Source organism: Nicotiana tabacum, chromosome 3 (genome assembly GCF_000715075.1).
Source record: "Nicotiana tabacum cultivar K326 chromosome 3, ASM71507v2, whole genome shotgun sequence".
Classification (NCBI taxonomy): domain Eukaryota; kingdom Viridiplantae; phylum Streptophyta; class Magnoliopsida; order Solanales; family Solanaceae; genus Nicotiana; species Nicotiana tabacum.
Window position 1 is genome coordinate 173,386,749 of NC_134082.1, and position 8,747 is coordinate 173,395,495.

The following is an 8,747-nucleotide window of genomic DNA, read 5'->3' on the forward strand; positions in this document are numbered from 1 at the left end:
ATCAAACGGACTAAGACTTGAGTCTTGACCATTCCGGTAGTTCCATATCGTGATTTGGGACTTGGTCATATGCCCGAAATCGAATTCGTAAGTCCCTAGCTCAAATTATCGCCATTTAACGGAATCTAGAAATCTAAGGCTAAAGATTACTTAAGTTTACCGGAGATTTGACTTTTGAGCAAACGACCCCGGATTGGAATTTTGATGATTCCATTAATTTGGCGCATTTTGGCAAAAATTTGAAAATAGAAGATTTTTGGAAAGTTTGACTAAGGGTTGACTTATTGATATCGGGGTCTAGCTTTGAAAATTTTCCTAGCTTCGTTATGTCATTTATGACTTGTGTGCAAATTTTGAAGTCAATCAGACATTATTTGATAGGTTTTTGCATCGAATATAGAATTTGGACATTCCTAGTTTCATTAGGCTTGAATTGGGTTGTGATTCACGATTTTAACGTTATTTAATGTGATTTGAGGTTTCGACTAAGTTCGTATGACGTTATAGGACTGGTTGATGTATTTTGTTGAGGTCTTGAAGGCCTCGAGTGGATTTTGGAAGGTTAACAGATCGATTTAGACATGAAGAAAAGCTACAGCAGCATAAACAGTAGCCTTGAACAGTATTCACGAATAGTATCCTTGAATAGTATTCATGAACGGTAGCCGTGTACAGTAGCGTGAACAGTAACACGCATGAACAGTTCGTGAAAAATTATGCGGACTGTGAATGCAAGTCGAGTATTTAGTGATAGCGCTTTCAAGGTCTTAAAACACCGAGATAATTATTTAATTTAAAGATAACATTTTGGGTAATCACATTTGCATACTAACGTCTATTGATACTTTGCGTGGTATCAGAGCAATGTGATGACCCAAAATGTCATCTTTAAATTAAAAAATCATCTCGGAGTTTTAAGACCTTGAAAGCACTATCAATAATTCCTTGACTTGCGTGCGTAGTCCGTATAATTCTTGGAAGATTTTATGTGAAAAATGGATTAAATTGTGAATTAGAGCTTTAAAACTCAACTGAGTTGACTTCGGTGAACATTTTGAGCAAACGGACCCGGATCTGAGTTTTGACTATTCCGGTAGTTTCGTATCGTGATTTGGGACTTGGTCATAAGCCCGAAATCGAATTCGGAGGTCCCTAGCTCAAATTATTGCCATTTAACGGAATCTAGAAATCTAAGGCTAAAGATTTCTTAAGTTTGACGGGAGAATTGACTTTTGAGAAAACGTCCCGGGATTGGAATTTTGATGATTCCAATAGCTTTGTATGGTGATTTCGGACATAGGCGCATGTTTGGATTTGGATTTGGAAGTCTATAGGATAATTTGGTGCGTTTTGACAAAAGTTGGATAATAGAAGATTTTTGGAAAGTTTAACCGAGGGTTGACTTTTTTATATCGGGGTCAGAATCTAGTTCTGAAAATTTTCATAGCTTCGTCATGTCATTTATGACTTGTGTGCAAAATTTGAAGTCAATCTAACTTGATTTGATAGATTTTTGCATTGAATATAAAAATTGGATATTTCTAGTTTCATTAGGCTTGAATTGAGTTGTGATTCATGGTTTTAGCGTTATTTGATGTGATTTGAGGTTTCGACTAAGTTCGTGTGATGTTTTAGGACTGGTTGAGGTCCCCAAGGCCTCGGGTAGATTTCGGAAGGTTAACGAATCGATTTAGACTTGAAGAAAAGCTGTTGCATATGTTTTCACAGCAACATGAACAATAGCCTTGAATAGTATTCTTGAACAGTAGCCTTGAAAATTATTCATGGACAGTAGCCATGTACAGTAGCGTGAACAGTAACATGCGTGAATAGTTCGCAAAAAATTATGCGGACTGCGCACACAAGTCGAGTAATTATTGATAGCGCTTTCAAGGTCTTAAAACACCGAGATGATTATTTAATTTAAAGATGACATTTTGGGTCATCACATTTGCATACTAACGTCTATTGATACTTTGCGTAGTATCAGAGCAATGTGATGAACCAAAATGTCATCTTTAAATTAAATAATCATCTCGGTATTTTAAGACCTTGAAAGTGCTATCAGTAATTCCTCGACTTGCGTGTGCAGTCCGTATAATTTTTCGGAAGGTTTTTATGTGAAAATAGATTAAATTGTGAATTAGAGATTTAAACTCAACTAAGTTGATTTCGGTCAAAAATTTGAGCAAACGGACCCGAATCTGAGTTTTGACCATTCCGGTAGTTCTGTATCGTTATTTGGGCTTGGTCATATGCCCGAAATTGAATTCGTAAGTCCCTAGCTCAAATTATTGCCATTTAACGGAATCTAGAAATCTAAGGCTTTGATTTCTTAAGTTTGACTGGATATTTGACTTTTGAGAAAACGACCCCGGATTGGAATTTTGATGATTCCAATAGCTTTGTATGGTGATTTCGGACATAGGCGCATGTTCGGATTTTGATTTGGAAGTCTATAGGATTATTTGGTGCATTTTAGCAAAAGTTGAATAATAGAAGATTTTTAGAAAGTTTAACCGAGGGTTGACTTTTTAATATGTGGTCGGAATCTAGTTCAGAAAATATTCATAGCTTTGTTATGTCATTTATGACTTGTGTGCAAAATTTGAAGTCAATCGGACTTGATTTGATAGGTTTTTGCATCGAATATAGAAGTTGGACATTCCTAGTTTCATTAGGCTTGAATTGGGTTGCGATTCACGGTTTTAGCGTTATTTGATGTGATTTGAGATTTTGACTAAGTTCGTATGATATTTTAAGACTGGTTGATGTATTTTGTTGAGGTCCCGAGAGCATCGGGTGGATTTCGGAAGGTTAACGGATTGATTTAGACTTGAAGAAAAGCTGTTGCATTTTTTTTTCTCAGCAGCATGAACAGTATCCTTGAATAGTATTTATGAACAGTAGCCTTGAACAATAGCCGTATACAGTAGCGTGAACAGTAACACGCATGAACAGTCCGCGAAAAATTATGCGAACTGCGCACGGAAGTCGAGTAATTATTGATAGCGCTTTCAAGGTCTTAAAATACCGAAATGATTATTTAATTTAAAGATGACATTTTGGGTCATCACATTTGCATACTGATGTCTATTGATACTTTGCGTGGTATGAGAGCAATGTGATGTTCGAATTTGGATATGGAAGTCTGTAGGATAATTTGGCGCATTTTGGCAAAAGTTGGAAAATAGAAGATTTTTGGAAAGTTTAACCGAGGGTTGACTTTTTGATATCGGGGTCGGAATCTAGTTCTGAAATTTTTTATAACTTCGTTATGTCATTTATGACTTGTGTGCAAAATTTGAAGTCAATCGGACTTGATTTGATAGGTTTTTGCATCGAATATAGAAGTTGGACATTCCTAGTTTCATTAGGCTTGAATTGTGTTGTAATTCACGATTTTAGCGTTATTTGATGTGATTTGAGGTTTCGACTAAGTTCGTATGATGTTTTAGGACTGGTTGATGTATTTTGTTGAGGTCCTAAGGGCCTCAGGTGGATTTCGGAAGTGTGACGACCCGGTAAGTCGTCTCATGAGTTACCGCTCCATTTTTCCATTTTTCCTTCTTTATGCTTCGTTATCCGTGTTTTATGTGGTCGAGTTGATTGGTTTGCGTTTGGTGTGGTTTTGGTAAGAAATGAGACACGTAGTCTCTTTTAAGAAGGCTTAAGTTGGAAAAGTCAACCGGATGTTGACTTATGAGTTAGAGGGCTCGGATGTAAATTCCGATGGTTCGGTTAGCTTCGGGAGGTGATTTGTGACTTTAGAGCGCGATATGAATGGGTTTTGGAGTTGTAGAGAAGATTTAGGCTTAAATTGGCGAAGTTGATATTTTGGCGATTCCGGTTGATAGGCGAGATTTTGACATAGGGGTCGGAATGGAATTCTGAGAGTGACAGTAGATTCGTTGTGTCATTTGGGATGTGTGTGCAAAATTTTAGATCATTCGGACGAGATTTGATAGACTTTTTGAGCGAAAGCATAATTTAAGAGTTCTTGGAGTTCGTAGGCTTGAATCCTATGTTAAATTGGTGATTTGATTTTGTTGTAAGCATTCCGAAGTGTTGAACAAGTTTGAACGATTTCATGGGATGTGTTGGTACAATTAGTTTGAAGTTTCGGGGGTCCCGGGTATGTTCCGGGATATTTTAGGCCGAAAATCATAGTTGTAGCAGGTCCAGGAGGGTTACAGGCCTTGGAAACCACCCGCACGGTCCACACAAAAAGAAGTGCGGCCGCGGTATGTGCTGTGTGGACCTCACAAAAAGAAGTGCGGCCGTGGTAGGTGTCATGCGGACTGCACAAAATGGCGTGCGACCGCGGTGGGGAACGATTCGCTGGTCCTACTTCGGAAGCTCATATCTTTTGATATACAAGGAATTTCGAGATGATTTTAAAACGACAGTTGTAGCCCTTCATGTCTAGTTTCTAGAAAGGTAAAGATATTGTAATTTGGACATATGTAGGAAAAGTTATGGCCAAAATACTAAAGGCTATCACTGCAGAGGAAGGTCTGTGCGGTCGCGGTTGTTTTTGCGCGGATCGCACTGGGTTGTGCGGACCGCGGTCAATTTGGTGCGGCCCGCGGAAGCTGAAATCTGTGGGGTACTCTATAAATATAAGTTTTTGGGTTTTATTTAATATTTTGACCTAGAGAGCTCGGTTTTTGGTGATTTTTCGAAGGTTTTTCAAGAAATTCATCGGGGTAAGTGATTTTAACTCAGATTTGGCTAGAATACATGAATCTATCACTGAATTCATCATTTAATTCGTGATTTAGGATGGAATTTGGGAAGAAAATTGTGAAACCTTTCAAAAATGTAAAATGATGATTTGAAGGACCAAATGGTATCGGAATTGGATAATTTTGGTATGGTTAGACTCATGAGGGTATGAGGATTCTGAAAATCTAAATTTTACCCAATTCTGAGACATGGGCCCGGGGCTCGGGTTTTGCTAATTTCGGGATTTTTGATATTTTTTCGAATGTTTTTGCTTGAGCTTTGTTTCCTTAGCATATTGTGACGTATTCGTTCTGATTTTGGATAGATTCGACGCTCGTGGAGGCCGATTTGAGGGGCAAAGGCATCGCGAACTAGAGATTTAGCCGGTTCGAGGTGAGTAATGATTGTAAATGATGTCCTGAGGGTTTGAAAACCCGGATTGCACATCGTAGTGCTATATTAAGGTGAGACACGCACTGGATGATGAGCGTGAGGTCTTTTACTATTGGGGATTGTGACTTGGTCCGTCCCGATTGATGATTTTACCGCGTATTTGATTGAAATTTATTTGTTATCATCACAATTTGGGCTGATTGCCATATTTGGGATTCATGCCAACTATTGGAACCCTTCGGAGATTTTTATCACTATTTCCTCACTGTTTTGACTTATTATTTGAACTCAATCCTGTTGATGTCTACTGTTTTACAAACGCAGCCACTTTTACTCAGATTTGAAAACTTATATTATATTTCTAATGATGCTTTGGGCTGAGAACTACTGTTTTACTAATGTCTGAGGGGCTTGTGATGATTTTCGGACTGAGTGAGGCCGAGGGCCATGTGTGAGGATATGCTGAGTGATATGAGGCCGGAGGCCTGAGATACTTTATATGCCACGAGGTGGCTCGAGTAATGTAAGGCCGAGTGCCGAGTGATGTGAGGCCGAGTGTCGAGTGATGATGCCACGAGGTGGCTTGATATAGCACTTGGGCCATAAGGGGCCCCTGCTGAGTCTGCACACCCACAGTGAGCGCGGGTACCCATTATGATCTGAGAGTGAGCCCGAGGGGCTGATACTGTTCTGAGCGATTGATACTGTGCCCGAGGGGCGGATTTCTACTTGTTATTTACCTGTTTTACTTGTTTTAAAAAGGAATATCATTTGATTTCTTCACTGATTTACTGTTTTGCTGCGACGGGCACCCGGTGCCTTACTCAACCGAGTACCAACGTAACATATCTTTCTTATCATACTATCATGAGTAAATGAGCCAGAAAACCCGTCATGAGATAACAAGAATAAAACATAAGGGAATACTCAACATATGAAGACCCAAAATGATATACAAACTTATATATGTGACATACGGGCCTATAAGGCCGACATGACCATTTGTAAACTCAAAACATAGGCCTACAAGGCCATACAAGTGTCCCTACACCTGACATCTGTCTACAAGCCTCTAAGAGTACATAAAATCATAAAGATCGGGACAGGGCCCCTCCATACCAATCAATACATATCCAAAGCATACTGATCAAATAGGCAACTCTGGAGTAAGTGGAGTGCACCAACACCTTCGCTGAGCTGATAGCCTACTAGGAGGACTGTCAACCTATCAATCGGGACCTGAGCCGGTTCTTCGAACAATCCCTCTAATACACAAAAACAAGTGACTGCGAATCTACCGCCCCTTCAACCTTTGCCATTAAGGCCATGCTTAGACAACTTTAACAAGCTTCAACCACGATTGCAGCAACCCCTAGCTGTTTCTTTGACAATCTCCAATCAGTCAAGCCTAGAACTAATATGGGGCTATGAACATATGTATGTGATTATGGGCGCACTTCACACAACACCATGTTTGTATTTACAGTTCAACAAAGGAAACCTGCCATCTATAGAACTATATTATTTGATAGTCAGCCGAATCAATCACAAGAACAAGGATACCCACATCACCGATGAAGAGACTAAATATGCACTAGCTGAAAATGGAAAGACTCCCTTTCTCTACTTATACTTCAATGCCACATATATTAATTACTACATGAGTCACAATTTTCTTATGGCACCATCTGCCACGCTAGACCTTTTAAATTTATCCAAATTATTTTAGATAATTACCAATTACCCATATAATTAAGAATTATCTCAACTTACTTAAAATTCTACTTATTTTTAATACACCTTCTACCACTTCTTATAATATACTTTACTTTCATGGTAATGTGGTATCATATAAAATTAATACATATACTATTATTTCAGTAAAATATCCATGTAAAAATATATACACAAACATGAAGTTATCTTTGTCACAGTGTAACTTCATCCAAAACCATATATCAGGTATAAAAACTCTTTTTGTGAACATATGCAAAGATAGCACATTGAAGTAGGCAGTGTATGATTAAGTAAACCAAGAAACTTATTCTTCTTATCTAATAGTTTAATAATATACTATGACATACATATCTGTTATGGGAACAAGTCCACGTGAACCCACCTTGAAAGATTTAAAAAGAAAATACTAATCATTTTGTCTTCATCCCAACATAGAACTTTGGAAATATTCAATTACTAATAAATCATGGAATTTTATAAAGTTAAAACATACACTAATATTTTACAGAGACGTGAAGATTATGGCATTGGTAAAAAAAAGTTTAACTCAAAATACCATATCAAATATATATATATATATATATATATATATATATATATATAACGATATCAAAGTTGTTAAACTTACGGGGTGTGACATTTTTTTCACTGATTTACTGCTTTAAGTGATATTACTGCTTGATATGGAATTGCTTTGTGCCTTTACGTGTTTTCATACTTTCAGCCATTATTTATAATTATTACTCACTGAGTCGGAGTACTCATATTACTCCCTGCACCATGTGTGCAGATTCAGGCATCGCAGAGTCCGCTCCTTAGTGCTGATTCTCCCAGTTCAGGCAGTGATTCGGAGACTACGAGGTAGCTGTTGGCGTTCGCAGCCCCGTGCCTCCCTTATCTTATCATTTTCATGTTTTTAGAACTATTGAATCGGAATTAGTGTTCAGTATACTTGTATCAAAATTTCTTAGTTGCTCATGACTTGTGACACCCTAGTTTGGGCTGTGTCGGGATGGTTTCCACTGTTGTTATCGTTAAATTTTTGCAATCTATGGATATTATATTATGTTTATTACTGTTTATGATAATTAACTACTTAAAGAAGTGTTTCGTTTTGGTCTGGCTGACCTTGTCTTCACGAGAGGCGCCATCACGACCGGGTTCAGGAATTGGGTCGTGACAGGAAGGTTAACGGATACATTTAGACTTGAAGAAAAGCTGCTGCATTTTTTTCACAACAGCATGAACAATATTCTTGAAAGGTATTCATGAACAGTAGCCGTGTACAGTAGCGTGAAAAGTAACATGCGTGAACAATACCGCAAAAAAATATACGGATTGCGCACGTAAGTCAAGAAATTATTTGTAGCGCTTTCAAGGTCTTAAAACACCGAGATGATTATTTAATTTAAAGATGACATTTTGGGTTATTACATTTGCATACTAACATCTATTGATACTTTGCGTGGTATCAGAGCAATGTGATGACCCAAAATGTCATCTTTAAATTAAATAATCATCTCGGTGTTTTATGACCTTGAAAGCGCTATCAATTATTCCTCGACTTGCGTGCGCAATCCGTATAATTTTTCGGAATGTTTTTATGTGAAAAATGGATTAAATTGTGAATTAGAGCTTTAAAACTCAATTGAGTTGACTTCGATCAACCTTTTAACCAAACGGACCCGAATCTGAGTTTTGACCATTCCGGTAGTTTCGTATCGTGATTTGGGACTTGGTCATATCCCGAAATCGAATTTAGAAGTCCCTAGCTCAAATTGTCGCCATTTAATGGAATCTAGAAGTCGAAGGCTAAAGATTTCTTAAGTTTGACCGGAGATTTCACTTTTGAGCAAACGACCCCGGATTGGAATTTTGATGATTCCAAT